Source organism: Lissotriton helveticus, chromosome 11, assembly GCF_964261635.1.
Source record: "Lissotriton helveticus chromosome 11, aLisHel1.1, whole genome shotgun sequence".
NCBI lineage: Eukaryota > Metazoa > Chordata > Amphibia > Caudata > Salamandridae > Lissotriton > Lissotriton helveticus.
In genome coordinates, this window is record NC_136072.1 from 673313036 (window position 1) to 673339808 (window position 26773).

At 43.8% G+C, this 26773-nt stretch overlaps 1 protein-coding gene and 1 long non-coding RNA gene across 7 annotated transcripts in view; both read right to left on the reverse strand.

The window, feature by feature from the left end:
- The window catches only part of LOC144791767 (uncharacterized), a 66343-nt gene extending 50262 nt beyond the window's left edge, over positions 1-16081 (reverse strand). Inside the window, exons 1-2 of the long non-coding RNA XR_013602468.1 lie at positions 16018-16081; positions 14139-14246 (exon numbers count right to left, since the gene is read on the reverse strand). This is a non-coding gene — a long non-coding RNA (uncharacterized LOC144791767). The remainder of the gene's footprint in view (positions 1-14138; positions 14247-16017) is intronic.
- LOC144791764 (disintegrin and metalloproteinase domain-containing protein 28-like) overlaps positions 1-26773 on the reverse strand; it is a 3516669-nt gene that overhangs the window by 1413268 nt on the left and 2076628 nt on the right. The window lies entirely within an intron of this gene.

Genomic DNA, 26773 nt, shown 5'->3' on the forward strand with positions numbered 1-26773 from the left:
AGAAAAACAGGCTCGTAACAGAATTGACCAACTAACTGACCCAATCACTAAAATACAAGCTAAGACGACACCCTTAATTGGTGAGTGGTTTCTGAAACATTATGAGGGAATCTATCAAGCAACAGGAGAAACCTAAACTGACTCAATAGGGGAGTTTTTATCTCAACTTACAATCCCTAAATTAGATGCTGAAGAGAAGGAATGTCTCATTGTGACCTTCTTAGAGTCTGAGTTAGACGAGGTAATCGGTTCCCTCCCCAACAGAAAGGCCAATGGTGACGATGGTCTCCCAATTGAATTTTTTTTTTAATTTGAAGGAACTCTACGCAAAGAACTTTTAATTTTAGTAAATGATTTACTTCAAGGAGGATCCCCCCCCGGATTCTTTCCACTCAGCTGTGGTAGTTAGTATTCTAAAAAAGGGAAAGGATAGTGAGAATATAAACTCGTATCGAACAATAAGTCTACTAAATACAGATTATAAAATTTTTACTAAGCTTTTAGCAAATCGATTGAATAAAATAGTGGGAAGTCTGGTAGCTAATGATCAGTGCAGTTTTATTGCAGGTAGGCAGCTCCATACAAAGACAAAGTTTGTATTGGAGGCACTAGATTTTTTTTAAATCAATAAAGTGAAGGCCCAAATATGGTTCCTAGATGCTGAGAAAGCCTTCGATCTAGTGTCCTGGGACTGCCTATTTGCTATTTTGCACAGTTTTAATTTCCCGAATGTTTTTATCTCTCTTTTAAAACAACTATATTTGAACTCCAGGGCACAGATTATTATCAATAATTCTAATGTCGGTACATGTAAGGTCACTAGAGGCACCTGACAAGGCTGTCCATTATCGCCAATATTATCCCAAAATTATTCGCATTATTTATTGAACCTCTAGCGATTGCGATTAGAAATATACAAACTGATACAGTCCCGGTAACTGGTATGACTAATATAAAACTATACGCCGACGATATTGCCCTGTTTTTAGATTCCAAACCCCTAAGTCAAGCGAAAATTTAAAAAATATTTTCAGACTTTCAAAAACTAGGGGGCTATAAAATTAATGTTAACAAGACGGAAATTATTTTATTAAACTGCACTGTAGACACTTTAATACCAGAATTTAGGCAAATTTATAACCCCACGCCGAAGAGATATCTAGGAATATTCATCTCGGACAATTTAGACGAGTTGTTCTCACTTAACTATTCACCGTTGCTAAAAAAGGTTGAGTCCCTTTTAGAACGCTGGAATTTATTACCCTTGTCCATAATGGACCGAGCAGCACTGATACGTATGTCGATCCTACCTCTTTTTAATTTCTTATTTAATGCAGCACCCTGTGTTATTCAGGTCTCCTTTTTTTAAAAAGATAGATTCTCTAATATCTTCATTCCTTTGGGCCAAAAAAGCTTCTAGACTCGCACTTAGCACTTTATATCTTCCATTTGCACACGGAGGGTTATCCCTCCCAAACATAAGGGAATACTATTTTGCGTCTTTTGCACACCATAGTTTTAGGTTTTTCTTTTTAGACACGAATGAGGCAGACAATTTTTTTATGAAGAAGATGTTGCCAGAGGTAAAGATAATCGATCTAATTAGAGTTACTAAGGATCCCCAAAAAATCCGCTACAAGTCCCTTCAATGGATTTTTAGACAGAAAACCCAGTTTTTGAAATCCCACTCTATTCCTAGGATAAGTAATACAACTGATTTAAACAACTTTAACCTAGGAGAAGAGGGATGCATGGACAGAAAAACGACAAACCTTTGGAAAGAAAATGGTTTTGTTAAAATAGATGACTTCCTGGCTGGTAACAGGTGGAAGACATGGGATAAAATTGCCAGCCAGGTGAGCCATTCTCATTCCGTTCTGAAATGGTCTTTTTTTATGTTGAATCCAATACTCCAAGAGCTGGATATAGGAAATCTCTATTTTAAGGAAAATATATCTACAGCACTGAATAATAAAACTCAAAAAAAGATGAGTATTTGGATTAAAATATTAAAAGAGGACAAGAAACAGGAATCCTTGAATAAGATTACTGAGAGGTGGAAAAAAAGGGAGGATATTGAAATCAATCCACAAATTTGGGATAAAATAAACAAATTTATTAAAACAATTTTTCGCGGCGCTAATTTTAAACGCATGCAATTTTATAATAAATGGTTGATCTACAGAACTCCCTCTTATCTCCACAATATCTTTCCTCTAGTTGCCGATAAATGTTTTCGATGTGAGGAAAAAGGGACCTGGAAACACATTGCCTGGGAATGTCCTAAAATCCAACCGCTATGGAGGAAATTGAAAAATATCTCTCCTCTGAGCTTAAAGCTCCTATAATATTCGATGATCTAGTCCCGGTTCTTGGTTGCTCATCGATCAACACCAAACATGACGAATTTCTTTTCATAGCTTCTCTAATAGCTAAATCACTCATATTGCAGTTTTGGAAAACCAACCAAGTACCGACCTTTCAGGCACGGAAGGCTAAATTAATACAAACACAGGGCAGGGAAAGAAAATATGCGTTTAGATCAGGGGCTCTAAAAAAATATGAAAAGTTTTGGAGTGTTTTTGAATTGTAAAAGATACCTTCAGAATCACTAATCTGCCTATATGCAATTACAATTACTTTTTACAGTTCATAATTATGACATGGACACTCTATCGCTGATTATTTATGTATAACCACATGCCATGTATTGTACTAAAGTCTTTTACAAATGTATTCTGTAATTGATCTTGTTTTTATGAACTCTCAATAAAAATAATAATTAAAAAAAAAATTGCGGTACTCTAGTCCATTCCATCCTGAGGGAAATCCAGTTGTGGTAAGAAAAAAACGTGACATAAAGCAATCTATAACAGCTAGGGTATTAGGCTCGGGTGACGGGTGGGTCAAACATCTAATAAGTGTCCAACGTAGTCTTAACAGCCTGCCAAGAAATTCGCTGGGTGGAATCACTCCATAAGAAATCCTTTTTGGTACTAGAATGATGGTCGAGGACCTCGATCGTCATACTTCAGTGGTAGAAAAAAAAACCTTCAAAGATCGTTTGGCTGTTTTGCAGGACATAAATGAAACAAGAAGAAGTCTAAGCAACACCATACAGAAGCCAACGACCACTGAAGAAAAACCACCTGTCCAAGGAAGACCTGTCTGGATTCCAAAGATTGGGGATCTGGTCAGAGAGAAAATAGCGGATAAGATGGAATTTGGGCCTTCTTACAGAAAACCAGTACCTGTTCTAGCAATCCACGGATCGAGAACAGTGTTACAGCCGCCCCTTGCTGGAATAAAGGAGTACCGGTTTGTATCAATTGACCTGGTAAAACCACACCATGTGGCCGATAATAAGTAGTAGGCCCAGTGGACTGCAAAGGTGTAGCAGACAACCAAATCTTGCTACAATCCAAGAGGTTCAAACTGAAAGACTCATCACCTTTGAAGAATCTGCAGTGAGAAAAGAAGGACTATGCAACAAAGCCATGGAACTTGTGCCTCTTGAGACCCAAACAACTAAGTATGGGCGCAAAATCCGTTCCGCTCGTGGATTTTGCGGATTTTCGGCAATTTCAAGATCCGCGAATCGCGCTAAATTGCAAAGAATTCGCAAATCCGCTCGCGGGCGGATTTTTTTTAGAAGTCTTGCAAGTTTGGCAATTGAGTAGAGATATCGCACAAACCGGTGGCGTCTTCTTGGATAAATATGAAGGGCAGGATTCATTCTGGCACGATGCTCCTGTCACAAAAATTAAACCTCAACAGCAAGCACTTACAGATATAAATAAAGCAGGTGCCGGAGTTGAAGCTCAAATTCAGTAACGCAATCATCAGCCCAAAAACAATCTTGAGCTTTTTCGATCCTGGGCAGGTGTGCTTTCTCCCCATATCTACCGTCGAAAATTAGCTGTGATGCTGGATGGAGGCCTCTGCATCCTTCACTTTCACAAGTGCAACCCCGTGCAGTTCCTGTGACCAGGAGCTTCTTTCTCTTCGTCTGCTGCTCTGATCGGTCTCTGACCTTTTATACACACAAGAGGCATGTGAACTCGCATAGAATCCCCGCCCATTTGGCCCCGCCCACACACTAGCAGTGTACACCATCTTTGCGCGATTACACCCACTATGATGGACAGCTCACTCAAGGGACCCCTGCGCCCTTCGGCGCGATTCTATAGTAACACACACATGGTCACTGGAGACAACCCTTCTGGCCCTTTACGCAGCTGCAGTGTAGGAAAAGCACGATACATTTACCCAACGAGCTAGCACTCACTGATTAGCCAGTAGAGAGTACTCCAATATATATTTCTGTAAATCCGCGAGTTCGCGGATTTGTTTGCGAATTCACGGACCGCAGATCCGCACAATTCGCCCATACTTAAAAATAACAGTTCGTCAAGAAACTCCTGTCTACAACAATGTAGCATCTGACTATACTAATATGTCAAGGGACCAAGCAGCTCCAGCAATTTCACATAATCCGGATGCAATACCAACAATTGACAGAACTGCCTCTGGCTATTTCATCAATTTTTATACCTTTTCTGAGGATCACAGCGAGCCTGAAACAATGCCAGCTATTAAAACTTTCAAGGAACAAGTAAAATAACTTTTTCACTAGCTTGCAAATACATATCTAGTTTCACTATGGGTCGAATTTTGGATAGTGTGGGGTGTACTTTTTCTCCTACTTTGGCTCATTCTTGTTTTAATTTTGAGGAAGCAGATAGACGGAAAATATAGTAAAATGGACACAGCAAGTAAGAACATCAACTTGCTCCTGAAGCCACACAAATCATCTCATCGTGAGCAAAGAGACCTGTTGTCAGTAAACATCACAGCTGTTCCCCTACCAGGTGGTATAGCATGGGACAGAAATGAATATAACATTTATGGTCCGTCGAGCTGTTGAAGATTCCACAGCAATTTAAGGTTTCCTTGAGTGATTTTGTTTCACCCAGCATATTTTCTGATGATTGGGACTTTGAGACTGTTAATAACATGATGGCAGACTTAGAAATGTCAGCAAAATGTACAAAACATGAATACTTAGAAGGTTCATCAGATTATGAACAAATGTGTCATCATTATTTGCACAAATCTGCAAACCCTAGAAATGTTTTAACTTATAACCAACGGGAACATTGTCCTACGCCACCAAAGGGTAGCTCTAAAACATTTTATGAAAAATGTCCATACTTCCCAGGCTTTAATGTCACAAAACCAGAAACATTTTACTTTAAAAATGTTAATAAGACAGGAATTAAAAATATGTTGACTAATACTAAGCAAATTTATTCTGCGGCCTTTTATGCTTGATTGTCAACATTAGGTTTTGAATTTTGGAAAGACAACATTGAGACAAAAACTGTCTGGGGCACAAAAGACTGGCAGGTGCAAGGTTTGGAAGCCTTATTTTGAGCCTGCATCATCCCAGAACAAATAATGTTTTTAAATGAAACTATTCAACAGACATCTTGTCTTGGCCTGGCTAAGATGAAGGACTTAAACAAACCGTCCATACCTAAGCCCACACCTGATAGTAATAGAACTACAGATGAGGAGGTAGACGTAAATTATATTTTATAACAAAACAGAACTAATCCTGATTGGAAAAAATGGTTAATCTGGCCCACAGACACGAATAACTGTCAAGATAGATTCCTGAACAAGACACAAGGATTTACAGTAACTAGGCCAGATCCAAGATATATCCAGAGACCACATCCAGGGATAATAACAACTTACAGTGTAGGAAAACTGTACCTTGAGTGGCTACAAAAATCCACACTCTGTCAGAATCTGAGAAAACTCTGTAGTTCTTTGCTGCACAGGAACAGAGATGTCTATTCCCAAATCCACCCCGAACAACAACCCAGAGCTCGATGTTCACGAGCCTCTAAATTATCATCCTGGGGGGAAGGGGGATATTGGATAAAATCATAAACTGAGAGAGACGAGAAGAGACTGTCCTGGTAGGCTCTTTTCGTCCAGTCTGACCTGCAGACCTTTATTTGAAGCTGGAACCTGAAGGGAAAGCAGAGATTAATACCTGTCGTGTTCCTACTCTATTCCCCTAATAAAACTAAATTCCTTTTAATACACCTACCATTGAACTTCCAAGAACTAGCCTCTCTTCAGTACTGCTTGTTTTGGGTTTGGATAACTGTTCTATTCCACTTATTTCCTTCTGGAATGTTGGACGGTTGGTTATCTTCCTATGCCTCTCTCTTCTTATTCTGGTTGCTCCTGTATATTTAACCACACAGTAATTATTATCTGTTTTACATTTCTACTCTAACTCTATTTTAGTCTATTAGATTCTGTACTTACTTATTTGCTAACTGGTTGTGATTGTATATCTTCGAGTATTCTCTTCAAAATGACTGTTGACTTGCTTGTGTAACCTCTCCTCTTATTCTTTGAACTAACTTTAATCTTCGTGAATTCTTTTCTGAAAATGACAGTTGACTTGTTTGTGTAACCTCTCCTCTTATTCTTTGAACTAACTTTATGTCTTCTTCTATTCCTTAGGTTTAATACTACTGCTTATTACTTTGGGTAAGTATCGTCTTTTATCAATATTCTCTCCAACAGTACAAAGTCTTTTGGCTTTATATATTTATATAACAGAGTATTTCCTTTTGTCACTTATCTCTATTCTCTCGACTTTTCTCCTCCTCAGGTGCCCGAACTTCAATGACAGCGGCTTGCTTCCTCCTCAGAAGTCTGCTGTCTCAACTATGGTGTTCGCTACTGCAGCATTCGATATGCCGAAGTAGAGCTTCGGAAATAGTAAACTCACTGGTCCGAAATAGCAACTATAACTGGGATTTTAAACTGACTTTTCTTCACAAGGACTCCACACACGAACTCCGCTACTGCTCCGGCTGAAACTCTCGGTGAAGTGCACAGATTGTAATCAGCGCGCGCCTCACCTGAGCTGCAGCTGCAAACTGGATGGGAGACTAGACTGCTAAACTGCACGCGACCCCGGAGTCCATCTTGGAATGCCAAAGTCGCGTTAGAGCCGTCCAGGAACCTCTCATTGGTGTTGTTCTCTTTTTCCACGAACTCTGGTGTGTGATAACTGACACTTGAGGGGTGAGGGTCCTGACACACTCCCAGATATAAAACAACACTTAACTTTACTTAAAGATGGCATTGATTTGGGAGAATTCTTACTCGGACCTCGAAAACAACGTCATAATCGTTTCATATACGCTGGTATTTACGCTGCTTATAATGAAGCATGGAAAGTCACGCAAATAGAAACTGCAGAGCGAATACGAGAAATTGATCGGATTAATTTAGAGAAAGCTCTCTCTGTAGTTGACAATGGGTTAACAACTCTGTCATCCAGAATTTATTTTTTGGACAGCATTGTATCCTCTGCTGTAGACATAATGGAACAGTACTTGCTCATGTTACAACATGGACAGTCTCAACTGCGTTCTATAATGCTGATAGGCTGGACGTTACAAAACCTTTGTTCAGGCTATGTGCCTTGGCATCTAATCAACACCACGTCATTGTTTACTGGATTTAACCTTACAGATAAACAAATCTCTTTGGCACAGAGGGGAGCAGACTATACGGTGCTGAGCATAGAAAAACTGGAGAGATTACCATTAACCGTTTCTGAGAAACCTGCCGTTAAATGGATAATACATGGCACCATCATGATACCAGTGACGATTTTCCGGTTTCAGTATTGCTTAAAACACATCCCAGCTGTGAGAAGTTAGCCTGACATATAATGTCCACTAGTTCTAGTGGGCACCTTGCACCAGTCTAATCGACCCTTATTGATGGTGGTTGTAAAGTCAATTTTATAGAAAGCTATCCTAGTGGTAGCATGAACCAGTAGTCTTCAGGCTAAGACTTCAGTAGGCAAGTTAAGCAAGTTGTTTTACCATATATAATCCCTTGAATACCAAATGAAAGGACACCACACAAGGTATATATCAAATATATATGTATTTAATCTAAACACAACCCCTCTGCACTCTTTATGAGGTCAGAGGTAAAAATACAATACAAGTCACACAGTTGATATACGATAAGTTGCACAGTATGCGTTATGCCCTAGGGGCCTCACAAACCATATACTAAGAAAGTGGTATAAGTACCACGTGAGAGTTAGAACCAGGCCTACGGCCTGTAGAATCGCTGGGGCTACACTAAACAACCAAAGGTTAGGAAGTAGGAGGCCCACGGAAGTCATGTTGACTTTCTATGGAGATCGTAAAAGTTACAAAGTTACAATTTAAGGACACTTCCGGATGGACTAGTATGGAACCCTTTTAAACTAGGACACTTCGAGAGTCAAGACCCACGGGAGCACTGGAGTACTCGTGTTACCTTACCCAGGGAAGCCGGGTGCATAGGTGTCTTTTCGTGTCGGCGTTCGTCATCGTTTTCAATGGAGAGCAGCAAAGAAGTGCTGCAGGCGACCAGAGGAAAAGTGTCCGGGTGGATACAAGGGTGGATCGGAGATGTGAAGAACCTGAAAGCAGAGAGGACAGAGTCTGGGTCACTAGTCAGTGACCAGGAAGGAACCAGGCGATGTCGGGTGCTTTGCAGGTGAAGAAGGTGATTTTGTCTCTTCAGCCACGAGGTCCAGGCGGCATCGACGATGACCAAGAGCTGGATTTGAGCTGTCCCACAATGGATTTTGATGACTGCGGCATCGGTATCTGGATTGGACACAATAAGCCTTAGCAACCGTAACCCACACAGGATGTCGAGATTGGCTCTGTTGCAGACCAGCAAGGTCTGTGGTGCTTCTCCTTTTAAGGGAAGCTGGAGCAAGCCTGGAGCAACCAGGATAGCAAGTAAAATTCAAAGGAAGGTCTTCAGGGGGCTCACAAGCCAACGGGCAAGGAACCGGGAAGATGTGTCAAGCTCAAATGCAAAGGCAGGGCCCATGTGACACTCGCGGAGTGTGGGGGCCTGAGCTTTGGTGCAAATGGTGCTTGGGGCATCTCGTACCCCAATGCACAACTTACTGAGGCTTCAGGAAAGGAATGCAGGTAGCAAAAGGCAGGATGTCCAAGATGTCTGGTCCCACGTCTCTCGTGTCCGCCACGTGTCTCAGCTTTGCTGTGGATGTGGGTCGGGGTCTGAGAAGTCTGGAAATCCAGTTCTTGTGTCGCAGAGTCTTCGGGGTCCGACGGGAGCCTTGAAACTGCAGACCGGTGAAGTTGCTGTTGGTGCCTGTTTGCACAGGGTGGTCACTCCTTGACCACAAGGTAGATGTCTTCCGTCTTCCAGTCAGAATGGAATGTCGAAGGTCCAAGATATGTCTTACAAAGATTCGTCCAGGATAATCTAAAGTCCTGGGGACACAGCTCCTATACTTATACTAAGAAAGGGGGCTGGATTACCTAACTAGGTCCCTCCTATGGGTGGACCTAAGAAGGGGGTGGTTACACCCCTTTCCCTTTGTACAGTTTCGCGCCAGATTTGGGGCTGGAGTGCCCCAGCAACTGGTTTGAACCGGGCTATGCATGGAGCACCTTGTATGCCCCAGGCAGTGTCTAGATGCATTCACTGAATGCAGCCCTCCCTGCCCCAATACACAAAACCCCTGTCTGGGGAGGTTCCAGCACCTCCCTGGACAGGAAACCTATTGTCCAGGCCTCCCCTGCCAGAGTTTCCCCCAGCAACAGGAGGTCAGACTCGTGTCTGTGGCAGCAGCATCCATTTTGTGATGCTGAGGGTCTGTTTAACTTTAACCGGGTAAAGCAGTAAACTACATGTCTTTTCCCTCTAGAAGGGTGGAAAGCTACCGCCGCCACCAGAATTGGTGAGGGGGTTATATTCCAAAGTGTTTGACACCTTACACAACATGTTTTGATAAAGCCAAACCAAAGTTAGCATTGACCGCGAGGATTATAATGCATTTAAGAGTATATGCAATTGCTATATCAAAGAACAGCTATAAGGAGATGGTTCTGAAAGCTGCAGAGGGGCTCAGCTCACACCAGATCACCCGCTCACATAAAACCAAGCACTCTGCCTCCAGGATTGTCGAGGCCTACCATAGGAGTGGCTTATAGGTGTATATGTGTCTATATATAAAGGTAGACATAGGTATACTATATCTACGTAAGGGGTGATTACACCACCTTACCCAGGCTGTGTGAACAGACCTGTGGTGTCAGTTTGGAAGGCAAACCAGGGGTGGCACAATACATGCTGCAGCCCCTGGTAGGCCTAGGGTGCACCTATGCCCTGGGTACCTATGGTACACTATACAGGGGCTACCAAGGGTGACCCAGTAACCAATCTGGTATGCACCTAAAGTGCATGGTATCAATTTAGAGAGAGAACAGCTGGGCTGTGGGTCTTATTGGCAGGCCCACAGCGACACTAAAGTCGAAAAACCAGAGAATCACAGCAAAAAGTGGGGGTGACCATAGTAAGCAGACCCTACTCTCCTACACCAGCAGGCCTGTATGAAAGGTTGGGTAAAGAATACATAAAGTCGACCTGGGATTTACTATACACACACAAATGTTGGAGTGGGGAAAAGGAGGTATTTTTTACTGGTAAAAATTGCAAAAACACATTGAGCGGTACACTTCTATGTCAGGGTATTAATTTACATGGAGCCTGTGATGGTTCTTCAACCAACCTATCGTGCCACCTGCAGGGTTCCCTGGCAGCAGTGACAGATCGATTTTTAGGCAGCTTTCCAATGGGAGCAACATAATGTGAATGATCACAGCTGTTGTGGAATGATGCTAGGAATAGCCTATCTAGTTAGTGTGTCAGCCAGGGTCACTTGCTGTATGCAAGTATTGTTTCCAAAAACTAAGACAGACGGGGAGTCACCGCTATGGCCTTCACTGAATATCTCTTCTATACGAATTGATTCTTTAAGCAGAATGAAAGCCATTCTTTTACAAAAAACTGTGCCACTGACCTCGTCCAGAGAGACGTATGATCTGCAAGTTGCAAGGTCCTCTGCAGAGATACATGCCTTATTATCAACAAACTGCCACATACATTTGGCAGAAATGTTAGGTTGTATCTTAAACATGTCTGATACCAGTGGTATTGTACATGTATTTAAGACAATTTTTTCGGGACTTTTAGCTCCTTTTGAAGCAGTTCTAGGTATTTTTCCTAACTTCGTGCACTCTGTGTTCGGCGGCCTGCCTTTCATCTTGGGACTCGTAGCAGGGATACTATTTTTGTTCCTTCTGCTCCGTTATGGCAAGTCCAGTCACCAGCGATACCCAGATTACCAAGGAGAACACTCTTCTGGCAATGCAGTATCGTGAGCGCATAACACAGATTCTTGGCTTGGCTCGTTTGAGAGATCTGAATACCACATGGTTCCTATTGGTCAGACCAATCTGGAAAGATGGCATCTTACCCGTTCTACGATGCCTTCTTTGTGGAGATGAATGTGTGATAGATAGTTGTCTGACACTTCCATCAGCACTGCCAACGGCGATGCTTCTCAACTGTGTACGATTGATCTACTTAATGAAGTGGTTCAACTTTCACCTACTGTGGTAGACGATTTCCTTGCCAGTTTAGAAGATTTAATGTTTTCTCCTGACATCGAGAATAACTTTTGAAATTAGCACGCAGCGTTCTATCAACTTTGAATTCGACCTTCTTTTTTCAAAAACAAAAACTTCTAACTTTGTAACTCTATTTTTCTATGAGTTGATTTGACTTTTTTCCAAAACTGAACTTTGGCACAAAGTAATCTGCTTAAAGTAGAACTATTATTGGAGAACAAGAATTCTTTGAATACTTCCTATAAACAGTATTGACCTTATCAACAAACCAAAATAGTTTATATATTCTGCTATGGGATGGTCTCGACCTTTTTCTGTATTTAAATCCATTTAATAAATGTAAATTTTCATGATTCATTCGGCCAGCATTGCCAATATCATACTATATGCTTCAAATGAAATCATTGCTTTTAAATGCGTACAGTACAAATGCTAATTTTTTCGTATGCAACCATTTGGAATGCATTTTTATGTAATTTTTTGGTGGGATTGCTTTAGAATATGTTTTAGTGCTTGAATTTAGTAATGTCGAACATAATAAAGAGGAGTGGGTGTTGTATAGCATTTTAGGACCCTAGTGTAATTTTCCCGAATCATGCCCTTATATAGGTGTACATCACCATATCCTTATATAGGCATAGAAATCATAACCATATTTAGACATAGCTCATGCAGTCCAAATACGGCATGGCAACTTCCACTAGTTCAGAAAATCCGCAACGATTTCTTGGAAACTCGGCTTCTGCAGTTTGGGACTTCCCTTTGCTTGAATATTGATTTGTCCAAGAACTCATGGAGTTTTCAGAGAACTGAGACTCTTTGATGACGTTATTATGTCCATCTTTACGTCAAACTCTGCACCTTCAAGGTATAAATATGCCCACACTTGCCCTAGCAAACACATGGTGGTTTGGAGTAGTTCGACTATCTACTTGCCCGACGCATCTCGCTACAGCAAGTACAGAAGGAAGTGCAGAAGGAAGCCGACCCTCCAGCAGACACACTGAGAGAGACGCTGTCTTTTCTCTTGCCAAGAAATCCAGCTCCAGAGGCTATTGGGAATATAGGAACTACACTACATTACTACCATGTAGGCACATTCCATATGTATCCAGGTGTATTGATGAGACAGTTGTCTTTTAGGCCATTGCTTACATATAGAGCATGCAGTATGTGTTTTATGGCTTAGAACCCGTACCATGCTTTTACAGTATTATTTTATAATACTCTTCTTGCTGTATGCATTATACTTTACAGCCAGTCTTACGATTGTAGCAGTTCATTTCTTCTGCATGAGAAAGGAGACTGTTCAATAAATACTTTTATTGAAAACGCCCATCTCTCTATTTCTCTGCACCTCTGGTGAAACGAAGCATGCACGAATGACTGAGTAAAATATCTATCTATTGTTTCCACGACTCTGAAGATCAGTTTTATCTTGGGGAAACAAAGTTGTCATGTTTATGCGGTTGTCAGAAACTAATCCCTTCTTGTGAACTCGAGAAAGTTTCTAGTGACCTCTGAGCTAGCTGGCACTCACAATTAAGTTAAATATATTCGATAGAGACCTAGTAGACATAAGTCCTACGTCACATATATAGGATATATTATTCCAATGCGCAGAGCCTAGCTATTTGGAATATAGGAACTACACTACATTACTACCATGTAGGCAAATTCCATATGTATCCAGGTGTATTGATTAGACAGTTGTCTTTTAGGCCACTGCTTACATATACAGGATGCTTCACATAAAATGTTGTGAAAAATGTTGTCCTTTGCCACACTTGCACTATGTTTTGGGAGGGCGTGGATCGGTTTGGGTAAGGAAGAGGTCAGGGACTACGAGGTAGAATTTCTGGGCAGAATGAGTATGAGGAGAGGGAAGGGTAGGGTAGGATTTGTGGAGGCAGAGGGTTTTGAGGACTGTGGCATGTCTGTGGATGCTGGTGTGGTGTCTGTTGGCATGTCTGTGGAAGTCTTGTGAGTGTGCGTGTTTGCCCTTATATCTGTGTGTTTGTGTGCTGCGTGTGGATGTTGAGGTAGATACATGTTTATGTTTGTGTGTACTTTGGTCAGGAAGGGTACTCTAGAATGTGGATGGGGAAGAGGCAGGAGGGGGTGGGACAGCTGAATTTGGGACAATGCCGCCGTCAGTGTGGAGTCTAGAGCCTGATTGGATCTCTGTAGGGCAGACATGTCAGAGTGAAAGCCCTCCAGGAAAGATACCATTAGGGTAAGGGATTGGTATGCACCTGGAGAACATTCAGCACTGTTGTCTGCCCCAGAGAGATCTGCCACAAGAGGTCAATGGCCTGCACAGGGCAGTAGGGGAGACAGATGCAGGGGGCGAGGTGCCTGGCACAAAGGAGATGCCTCTCCTTCTAGGGGAACGACCATGGATATGGGGCTGGGGAGCAACTGGGAGGGTGGAGATGTGAAGGGTGGTGGTGGACTCTGATGAAGTGGATACAGTTCCAGGGTCATCCACCACCACATGAGAGTCCTCACTGGAGCTGGAGCTTGACATCGAGCTGTCAGATGTTACATCGCTCATGCCCTCAGTAAAGCTCCCCTCACCTTCCATGCCACTGGGTCCCTCTTGCTGCGTGTCTGCACAGGAACCACTCTGGCTAGCTGCTTCCCCAACATCCGTGGTGCTGTCTCCTTCGCTGGCTGGTTCTAATGCTGGAAAAAAGAAGCAAAATGAATTGCGAGTCGTCCATATGGACTTACAACATTGGTTTCAACACAACTCTTACACAATTACATCAATTGAACTTGGGGTTAAAATACTTGATAATATTCCGTAAATACCACATGGTAGAACACAAGTAAATCTGTGCACCCTCACACATGATGATACCTGTACCAGTGTATGCTGCAAATTCAACTTCCTTATCCCCAATGTCTTCTACATAGCTAAGTACCAGCTGATTTATTGTCTTTCGCTAGTGACGGCCTTGTGTCAAAAATACCTGTCTTAGCTAATGCAAGGGAGTTTAGACCTCATAATGGGAATATGAGTCACACAAATGATTTGAGACATGGTATCTATTCTGCTATCCCTATTTATCAACTTGGAACCAGCAGGTCTAGTGTTACAGGTCACACATCTTGATAGCTATACATCATGCTGGGTTTGTCATTTAATGGGCCATATCACGCAGATCATACTTAAAGTGCTCAGATGTCCAAAAGCAGAAGTAGTTGTTTGTTAGGTCACATGGCTTTCTCTTATCGTGGACACACTAAGGTAGTAGGCATAGCTACGACGAAAGGTATTTGGCCCACAGTCTTGTGTCATTTATGTACAGTGTTAGGAAGGTGAATCAGATGTTCATCCACATTGGATACATTTTACCAGTTTGCTATGTAAACACAGCTAAGCACACTGCCAAATCCAATGACTGCATCTTCCTTATGCTTCATGAGGATCACTATGCCATTGGGCCATCCGGATGTATTGTCTCTACAAACTATTAGCCCTGAACATCTTACTTGAAAATGTGTATTCAACACTTCCTACCATTTTGTCAACACTGCAAAAATCCACATTTGTAAAGGCCAAGTTTGAATGTCCCTCACTTATTTCTTGCATCGTGTGCACAATGCACAGCTTAAATGCTATCACTTTTCATCTCAGTATTTTTAAAGTACTTCAGAATGATGCTCATGTGACATTTTTGAATCTAACAGTAAGGCAATTAAACCATGGTTTACAAAGCATCATGTATGACCAGGTAAGAGCATTTACACACATGAGAACCATTGTGAATCTGTATCTGACATCATTCCTTTTAATCAAAAACCTGTTTAAACCAGAGACCTACTTTGTTAGCCACTGAATGGCATGTATTTTCAATATTACAGAGTCAGAAACATGGACTCAGTTTTGGAATAGAGAGTATGGACCCTACACTCAATCAAGTGAAAGGCCAGAATGACAGGTGGCATGAGTCACACAACCTGTAAATTGCCCATCGGATACATTGGAGTACACTGGGTACCAGTGCTTTGATCTAACATTGGCGCACAGACCAATCACTACTCACCATGACCTCAACATAGACATTACCTGCTACCTGGATGTACAGCATTGGATTCCACAGTTAAGTGATCCAACATCCACATAGTTTACAGAGTTGGTGTGGCCACATAGAGAGCAGTCCGACATTTGTCAATGTGCTGACACATGTTGAGCAATTAAAATAGTTCTGAGGGTTATCTACATGCACATGTTGTTCTCGTATGTTCAGATTGCAATAGCATGGCACTACTGTCAATGACCTGACTATTTTTTTCCTCACATGTCCCAGATGAAAGGGGTATAACCATGCATCTACTTATTCTGGTGCATTGGCATCTGTTAACACTGAACAGTGGTTTGTGCGTCTCACAACCTAAAAAGGGGCAGCAGGCATGAGATTAAATGTTGTGCAACAGGGCACATACTCACCCCCTCCTTGCTGGGGTGACAGGCCCCTCTTGCCTGGAGATGACAGGCCCAGCTGGCATTGACCTGTAAGGATGACATGGTGACAGGCCCTTTAGTTCACATGTTACATGCACATATACAAATACTGGTACACATAGGTCATGAACAGCTTGCCCACACTGTCTGAACATTAGCATAGTGGTATTCTGTGCACGTCACCAGTGTTCAATAATGACTCTCTTTCCTGAGAACAGTGATATATAATACCAGTACATCTACAGCAGTGTACTTGCTCAGAACAGTTTCATACAGACTTTGAAAGTTTGGAAAATATGTTTAAATGGTTGTACCTAGATTTCTTAATGACAGACATGCTTGGTTACTGCACACGTAAACTAATAATGCTGTCTGATCAACACTCACCTGCTCTTCTGGTGTGCCATAGAGCTGCCTGTACAGGGGCAGAAGTGTGTTCACCAGCATCTTGATTTCCTCAGCTGTGAAGGCTGGGTCCTGCGCCCTGTACAGCGAGACATTGTAGCTTCCAGAAGATGTGGACAGCAGCCGAGAGATGGGGAGGTCCTGGAATCATGCAGTTAGTGCAGGCAAGTGAACTCTCTAGGGAACCACCAGACTTATATCTAGACTGTATAAGCAGTCTTCAGTCCATGCGGACAAAGCGGTTGGTCTGCTTCGGTCGCATTTTCCAAAACCGTCCCTACATTCCATTGCTTACTGACAACATGCCTACAGCGTGTTAAAAAAAGTATCAGCGGACCGCGTGCTACTTTTATACATGACCAATGGAAGTTTTCCGTGTTGGTTTACATGTGATGTGGACAAAATCTGAGATCTGAAACCATCAACATAACAACTATCAGCCTACGGCTGTATTCAATTCGGTTATGATGCTCTTACCGCGACTTTTGAAAATTCTGCCTCGGATGCAAACACCTCTGTAAATGTTATGAGTTTAGGATATTCCATGCTTGGACGCAGCATTATTTCTGATGAAACTGCAACTCTCACACTCCTGAAATGACCTAACGTTGAGGGGCACATGACACACTGATTAGCAAGCTAATCCCAACATGAATTAAAACTACTCCATTTCGCCTCTTGGGGTCTTTCACAATCAATGTGCGTATTTGGTGCATTCTAAGTACAGTGTTCCCCTAGTTACTACATTACAGGACAGTGTGACCCAGTGTGGAATCTGTGTGATATGAGACTGGATAGGTGGTGTATGTTTCCATATAGGCCCATATGAACTGGATGTGCTGGGTGAAGGGAGGAGTGGTTACTATTACTCCAACTCCCATCAGGCTCTCCCATACACACACTCTTCCCACCGAGCCCAAACAGCCCACCATGAACTATGGTTTCCTGACAGTGAGTGGAAATATACTATCAAGATGGCTGACACTGGTGAGTGACTAGACCACGACTCCCATTAAGGCCTTGTGCTCCAAACACCAGTCCCCTGTGTCAGCCATCTTGATAGTCCATTTCTACCAACTGTCAGGTAGCGATAGGCACAGATAACTGGTTGTGCTGGGTGGGAGGAGGAGTCTTTGCTATCACTACAGCTCCCATCATGCCTGGCCCCACACACACCTTCCCACACAGCCTAAACATCCCACCAGGAAGAGTGGTGTCCTGACAATGAGGGGAAGTGTAATTGCAAGATGGCTGGCACTGGTGCCTGGTTTTTGACTTGGCCATGACTTCCATCAAGGCCTTGTGCTCCTAACAACACGCAGCAGTGTCAGCCATCTTGCCACTACATTCCCACTCACTGTCAGGAAAGCAGAGATCCAGGTAGGCTGGCTGGGATGGGTGGGAGGAGAAGTCTTTGTAATGGCTACATCTCCCATCAGGCCCTGTACTACACACACTCTTCCCACCAAGACAATCCTGATCACCGGACAGATTGGTTTCCTAACACTGAGTGGAAATGTACTGGCAAGATGGTTGACACTGGGGCCTTGTGTCTGACTTGACCATAACTCCCATCTGTAACTATTTTAAGTCATAAAATATGTCAAGAAAATTGCAATAAAGATTTTTTCTAAAAGAAGTCATATTTTTACTTTCTGGCACATCATCGTACGGTAAACAGACATAATATCGAGTTTTTATTTTCGACCTACCAAAATATCGAGTTGGAAATATCGGAGTATAGAATGTCGACATCAAGAATATCGGTGACCTGAATATTGGCATGAAAGTAAGAAATATTGTTTTTCTTACATATCGAAGCCAGAAATATTGCTTCTTAAAATATAGGTTTTTAAAAAAAAAATCTTTATTGCAATTTTCTTGACATATTTTATGACTTAAAATAGTTACATCACACGTACCACTCCATACAGTGAGCAAGACATTCCCCGGTATTGTTAAAATATAGTTGTTAATAATATTGTATTTTAGTATGTATGTTAAAAGTATGTGATCTAATGTTTTTTGCATAAGTATATATTTTTTTAATGTATGTGTGACAGTTATTTATTTTATGTGAAATACATTTTGTGTATTTTAGTTCTGTAGCAGGTTGTGGGTTTTTTAGGTGAATAGCGTGGGAAGTAATTTAATTTAAATAAAGTAATCAATAACTTTTATTGATTAGTATATAAATTAAATTTTTTATTAATAAAAAATTGATTGGCTGTTACATTTTATTTATTGAATAATTCGTTAATTTAATTGTGGGTTTTTTTTTAGGGGCGAATTGTGGGTTTATAGGGAAATAGGCTAGGAAGTAATTTAATTATAATTAATAAATAATGTTGATTAATTCATATTTATGTATTTAATATTTTATATTGTTAATTGTGGTAACTAATTCATTATTAATTAGTTATTAATTGGTAGTTAATTCTTAATAAATAATTAGTAAATATTTTCTGTTTTTTTTTAGGAGTGGGTTGTGGGTTTATAGGGGAATAGGGTGGGAAGTAATTTAATTTTAATTAATTAATTAATATTTTTTATTAATTAATATATAGTTATTTATTTTTTATATTGTTATTTTTTCTAATTAATTTGATATTAATTCTTAATTATTTAGTTGTTCATTATTAATAATTAATTGGTAAATATCTAGTGTTATTTTTTTAGGAACTGGTTGTGGGTTGATAGGGGAGTAGGCTGTGAAGTAATTTAATTTTTATATTTATTTTTATTGTTTATTATATTATTTATTTTAAATTGTTTTATAATGTTAATAGTGTGAATGTATCTATTTTTAATTGTTTTTAAAATGTTTGTTAATTTTTAATAAATAATTAATTAATTATCAATTAAATATGTTAATAGTGTTATATTTTACAATATTGGGAGTGTCATTTATATGGGAATATGGTGGGACCTAAATTTTTTGTTTAAACATGTTTTGTTTTTATTAGCATTTAGAAGAAATACATTGCATAGTAATCCGTATTGCAACTGGCGGGGGCCACATGATAATACTAAAGAGGCCGAGCCTGAACACCGTGACCTGTACCTTATATCTAGCATTACTGTCTCAGCAGGCCTGCTTAATTGCATTCAAGAGCATTACGCAATATGGTGTATTAATATTACAGTGCTGACAAGAGCCAACGCCATACCAGCATGCCTCTGGCGCAGTCTCGGTGTTGTGGTTGTCTTGCGACAATAGCGAAGTCGCCAGGGGGCAATGTTGTGTGCAGCCTCTTCAGGGCTCTTTCTCCAAGTGTCAAACCCAAGCAGTCTATAGGGGCCAACAATAAGGCTGTAACCAAGATATCAGCAACGAAAACCAATAAAAAGAGGGGAGGGGGGACTATGGGAAAGGGAGAGAGGTATGGCGGGGGCGGAAGCAACGTGACAGTGTACCTGGATTAACAAATATTGCTGGGAGGAGCAGCGGCAGCTATGCTTTCTAATGTCGCCATCAGTGTGCAGGGTGGTGCTGTAGGTAACAGTAGCTGCCAAGGTGTCTTAAACTAAGGGATCCAGGTCCCCTCAGATATTTAAAAATGTATCGTAAGTTGATCAGTCAGTGGGGTTCCAGAGTCAATCTGAGTCTGTGGAGTGGCCTGCATAGTCAAAGAGGTGTAGAGCCCGCAATCTTGGTGGCTGCAGTTTAGCGTTCTCTATTCGTCCTAGGTGGTCCACCAGTGTTTTCGCAGTTTCGTATATTTAGTGTCCCAATACTGTAAACGCGCTGTGAGCAGTTCCATTGACACTGTGTGCCACAGGTGGGTGAACCACACAATTATTGAGGGTGTTTCTGCCTTTTTTCAGTAGATGGCGATTAACTGCTTGGCAGCTCCAAGCATATGAAGACTGAGACGCCGGTCACGGCGTGTCATACCTCGTAGGTTCACCGGCCTGAGGCCCAGAACAATTGTGAGTGGGTTTTCATTCAAGGGGTAGCCTAACACCCGCTTAATATGGCTGAGAACTTCTTTTCAGTAGGTGGCCAAGAGGGGACACGACCACCAGATGTGTATGAAATCTCCCAATGTGTGAGCACAGTGCCAACAAAGAGGTGATGAGTTGGGGAACATTTTATGTAGCCTGTGGGATGTGTAGTACCATTGGGTCATTACCTTGTAAGCAGATTCCTGCTGGGGGATGCTATGAAAAGTCTTTGGGATGTCGCGCCAAAGTCGTTCCCACTGGAAGGGTGCAATGTCGGCATCAGAGAGAGACTGCCACCGCTGTTGTATGGGTGTGTGTTAAGGCATTGCGAGTGCTGAAGGACTTGGTATATGTGAGATATTATCCCCTTAGAATTGTTAAATGTACGGGCCAGCCGTTCGAACGGTGTGAAAGGTGATGACGCCTGTGAGAGGGAGGACGCCTGAGTCCAGTGCCAGAGTTGTATGTAGTGGTATCTCTCCCTCTCCGAAAATTGGAATTCCTGCCTGCATTGGGTAAAAGTTTTGATGATATCTTCTATAAATATATCATGTATCGTTCTACAGCCCCTATCCGTCCATTCTGCAAAGTAAGGCGGGAAGAGCAGGGGGGAATTGCGGATTGTGAGCAATTGGAGTGTGCAGAGACGGGAAAGTGGTGAGACCCCTGCGGACGGTCAGTTTGTCCCAGATCTCGAGTACAGTCCTTGTAGGAACCGCCATGTAGGCACTGCGAGAGAGTGCTTCACGAGGGAGCCAAGCATGATCCCAGATAGGGCGGCAGGTGACCGCCCTGTCTATGTGGAACCACACCGTCTCACTCTCCCAGGCGGTTCACTCTGGCACAAAGTGGAGGAGAGATGCCCAATAATATTCTAACAGGTTAGGGCAGGCGAATCTACCCTTATCCCGCAGAAGCATTAGCATTTTGCTAGAGAATCGTGGTCTCGTTCCTCCCCATATGAATACGACAAGTTTGCGCTGCAGACCCTGAATTTGATGTTCTGGGATGGGCGTGGGCAGGGTATCTTTGGGAGGATGGACATTTTGACTGTATTGAGGCGCCCCAACCAGGAGTGCAGCAGTGATCTCCATGCCCTTAGGTCGGTCAAGACTGCAGTTTCATATTCCTGCCTGGTAGCTTGGGACCAGGTAGGGAGGTCAGGGGTCAGGTTTAGTCCCAGGTATCTAACAGAACTAGCTGCCCACTGGTAAGGGACGAGAGCTTGGAGGGCCGCAATCTCGTCTGTCAGAATCGTAAGGTTGAGAGCCCATGATTTCGTATGGTTGATTTTAAGTCCTGAAACTTGCTCGTATGTCTGAAGCAGTGTGTGTACCGCTGGCAGCGTGGAAGGTGGGTTGGACAATGTAAGAAGTAGGTCATCTGCGAAGAGAGCAATCTTGTGATCGATACCCCCAAGGGTAATACCGTTAATATTGGCCGATTGACTGATCATGATGGCGAGCGGTTGTACGACGAAGGCGAATATTATAATGGACAAGGGACACCCCTGTCTGGTGCCCCTGAGAATGGAGATGGGCTGTGTGAGTTGGCCATTGACGCGTACCCTAGCAAGAGGGGAGTAGGAGGGGGCCATAATGCGCACTTTCATCTGTGGGCCTAGCCCTATTTTCCGCAGGTCGGCTCGGAGAAATGTCCAATCTACTCAACCAAACGCTTTTTCCAGCGTCCAGCGAGAGTAAGTAGGAGGGTATCTTCCAGTGGCACGTTTTCCCAACCAGGTGCGCGACTCGGGACACATTGTCTGCCCGTTGGCGTTGGTGAATAAAACCCACCTGGTCCGGCTCGATAAGGTCGGGCAGGTCTTAAGGGCAATGAGGCAAAAGGAGAAGCAGAGTGTGAGGTCCTTCCCGGGTTTCGGTATTAGAGCGATTTCAGTCATAGCCATATCTACGGACGGACCGATTATATCCGTAAAGGAGTTAAAAAGGCATAGCATGTGTGATTGAAGTTGCGGTAGGAAAGCACAGTAAACTGAGAATGGGAGGCCATCTGGGCCCGGTGTTTTCCCAAGTGGAAGTTCCTTGAGCGCGTCGGTTACCTCTTCTAGTGTGATTGGTTCTTACAATAGTTGGGAGTGGTGCATGCTAGGGGGTTCCATTCGCAGGCATCTAGAGTAGCCAATATTTGATCAGGATTGGGCGTGTCTTGCTCGTAGAGGGATGCATAGTAATTTTGAAATGCTTGGAGTTTGACGGATTCTACAATGGCCCAAGTCCCATCTCCCGGCTTTAGTTTAGCGATGTGCGCCTTGGCTGCCCACGCTCTCAGGTGACGGGCCAGGACAGTGCCCACTTTATCCCCTCCTTCGTAGTAACACTGTTGCAGTGCAAGAAGAGCATTTACAGCCTTATTAGTTCTGTGTACCCGTAGCTGGCCCCTAAGTATGGCAAAACGCCACCTATGTATTGCTAAGGGACGCTCCTGATCATGCCTCTCAAGCATTTTGATTTCACATGTGAGCTTGTCCTTGTACAAGCGGGCCTCCAGAGCCCGGGCAATAGCGATGGAAGTGAGGGTGCGACGAATTGTGGCCTTAAACGCATCCCAAAGGACAGGGAGCGTTGTTTCCGGGAGATCGTTAGTTTCGAAATAGGACGAGATGGCGGCCGGAAGTTCTGCCATATTCACGGGGTCTCTAAGATTGTGGGGGGGAAACCGTCATCTAGTAGGCCGCTTGGGTTCGGAGAAGTGCTTGTGGAGGAGAAGCTCAACATGCGCGTGGTCAGAGATTGAGATATCGGACATAGAGGAGGAGAGGGCGTCTTTGACCAGAGAGTGTGAAACAAAGAGGTAGTCAATGCTTGAGTAGGAACGGTGCGCGTGTGAGTAATAAGAATAGTTGCGGATCTCAGGGGAGTGGTAACGCCAAATATCTACAAGACCCAAGGTGGTGAGACTTCTCTTTGTTGCATGGCACCCACCCCATGAAATGTGCCCCCGCTGCGATCAAGTCCCGCACCCCATACCAGGTTGAAAACACCCCAGAATAAGATCTGAGTCTACTTGTGTTATGTGTTCCTGTAATAGCTCTCGCAGAAAAGAATCCTGGCCCTGATTTGGTGCATAGGTGTTGCAAAGGGTGAAAGTGTGATGCCCCATCTTGACCACCACTTTAAGAAATCTGCCCTCTGTGCTACAGATCACTTTAGCATCACCCTGGCGGATACCCGTCCGACAGAGGCTAGTTACACCAGCAGTCCGAGTGGATGCTGAGCTCCAAAACTGGAGGGGAAATCATGGATGGGTCATGCGTGATATATCAGCCCTCAGTAGGTGCGTCTCCTGCAGGAATACAATGTCTGGGTTTTGTAATAACAAATATCTCCATATCTGATGCCACTTATTGGGAGAGTTAAGGCCCTTCACGTTAAGAGATAAGAGCTTCACGCAGGGTACAGAGGTCATAGTCGCATGCTGTCAGCTGCAGGCGCTATCCCAGGTAGAAGGCCAAGGGCATTGCAAAAGGCTAACGGGCTGAAGCCCAGCGAGCGGCAGCGGAGCCCCAGGGGCCTGACAGGCACTGCAGAGTGGGAAGGTGGGAAGTGGTAGTTCATCCAGTGCAAGTCACTCCTAATGTCTGAGGAGCCCCCCTGCCGGGGGGCATGGGTAGGGGGAAGGGAGAGGAAGAAAGGGACAGGGGTAAACAATGCAAACCAAGTATATTAACAGTCAACATGGCCAACAGAACCTATTCCAGTCCAGGGAGAAACCAGGCACAGTGGCACAGGCTATCCGGGAGATGTCACTCTCCCAGAATTAGGTGTGGGGGTTTGTCATCGTGTTGTAGATGAAAACTTTATCTCCGGAGTGTGGCCCCGGGCCACTGTCTTAGCATTGGTGAAGCTTCATGTAGTGATGCCTCTTGAGCGTTAGAGAAAGGGGGGAGGGCAGAGTGGCAGCTGCATAATGGCCAGAGGCCGTCTCGAGATGATAGGTGTAAAACCTTTTGGTCCACAGGCATACTGTCCAGCTATTTGTGAGCAGAAGTGTGAGAGCCCGAGGGTGACTGCTCTCCTTCTAGAAATCGTATATGTTGGATTATGTCCTGCTTTTCCTGGGAAGAGCTGCTTCTTGCTAGGGAGGATGGATGTCTGGCGTGATGCACTGTGGTCCACTGTGACTTCAGCGGGACTTGAGCCTTGGGAGGCACGCATGATGGACTTGCTGGAGGAGTGTCAGAGATCTGAAGGAGTTGGGACGCCTCTCTGTAAGATCGCAGAACGTGACGCTTGGATTCCCACTGGAATATGAGAGGAAAGGTATGTCCCCATAGGTAACGGATGTTGAGCTCTCTGAGTTTGTCCGTGATGGGTCAGAAATCCCTGCGGCGCCGAAGTGTCATGGGGCCAGGTCTTGAAACAACTTGATGGGCGCGCCCCTGAACAGGATCTCAGGCTTATCCCTGGCTGCTTTGAGAATAACCTCTTTCTTAGTAAAGAAATGGACTCGAGCCAAGATGTCAGGGACGAGGCCAGGCCTCCCAGAAGGACCCAACACTCGTGCGCAGTCCAGGGCAGGGGGTGAAGCATCGTCATCCCCCCAAATGTTGTGGAGGAGGTCAGCCACGAAAGTCATTATGTCAGAGCCTTCTTCCCCAGTCGGGATCCCCCACAGGCGTAGGTTGTTCCGGCGCCCCCTATTTTCCAGGTCCTCCTGTTTGATTTGTAACTCGATGTGTTGCTCCCCCAGAGTGGCAATTAATTGCCATAGGTGTTCCTGGTCTTCCGTGCGGGCATCAAGAGTCTTCTCAAGGTCGTTCACTCTTCCACCTAGCTCCCCCACATCTTTCCAGAGCTCTTTGACGCAGCCTCGGACCTCTGTGCGCAGAGACCTTATTTCAGATTTGAGTTCCTGCTTAAAGAGGGTCATAAAAGATTGGGTGACCGGTTCTGATGAGCCCCCAGGTGTCGACGTTGCCTCTGATGTTGGGGCAAAGCCTGGTTTGTTCCACAGAGCCTTGACTGTAGTGTCCTTGGGTGCTGTTAAGGGCTCTTTTCCGGACTTTGAGTGAGTCATGTTCAGGTATTTGAGATAGCTTATGCCGTGAGTCCCAAGGGAGGCATCACCTGGCCAGTAGCTATCGATGTCCAGTAGTGCCTACTCTCTCAATTCCAGATCCCGGGAGGTGTTGAGAAAGAGCGCAGGAAGAAGAGATTAGGCAGGGTACCTCAGTGACTCACAGCGCCGCCACAGGGGTCCTCGAGTAGGGGCAAGAACCAAGTGGGAGTAGGCCGCTGTTGGGGCAGGGCCCGTGCAAGACAAACTTCAGAGTACCTCTCCTCACTTACAAAGCCAGTAAGGCCCAATTATCAGCAATCGGACAGTGTCCATGGATATGCTAGTCACCCAAGGTACTCTGCAGGAGGGCAGCGGATCAGCCTCAAAGATTTGTCACAAAATGGTGATCGAGGTATAATACAAGGCCCCCCTGAATTAAAAAGTAATCCAATTCCTAGGTCAGGGACATATATGTATGAAAAATAACAACCTAGGCAATTGTACCGTCTTGTCTACACAATGATAGATAGGAGAGCCAAAACACTAACAAATGAGATTCTGAAATTTATTATCACAATTGTATTTTTCTCAAAAACAGACACATTTTAAAAACATTTCAATAAAAAGATCTGTATCTATATGCAATATAGGACAAATCATGGACAATATTATAAACACCAAATACACAAAAATTACAAAAAACATTAAATAGTGGCACAACAATAAATTCGACGCGCGTTTCGGCGAACCAGCGCCTTCTTCAGGAATAGCCACGGGACCACGCACACAATTCAGCGAGGACATCGCCGACGTTGTCAGCCCGCACGCCCTCCTCTCCGCTGACTACATCCTCCTCGGGGACCTCAACTTCCACCTGGAGAACAACAACGACCGCAACACCACCACCCTGCTGGACAAACTCGCCAACCTCGGACTCAAGCAACTGGTGACCACCCCCACCCACTACGCCGGACACACACTCGACCCCGTCTTCTCCTCCAGCAAGGACATCGCCTTCAGCCACGCCACCGGACTCCACTGGACGGACCACAGCTACGTCCACTTCAGCTTCAAAAGGACCACAATCCACCACCAACAGCAAAAGGTTGCACGCAGAAGCTGGAACAAGATCACAGCCGACCAGCTCACAACTTCCCTGACCAAGAACCCACCCACCAGCGCAACGAACCCCAGCCAAGCGGCCACCAACCTCACGAAGTGGATCAGCGACTGCGCAGATGACCTCACCCCTCTGAGGACCCCGCCTAGCAGACCCGGCAGCAAGAAAGCCCCATGGTTCACCGACGAACTCAAGAACTCGAAGAAGAACTGCAGAGCCCTTGAGAAAGCCTGGCGCAGAGACCCA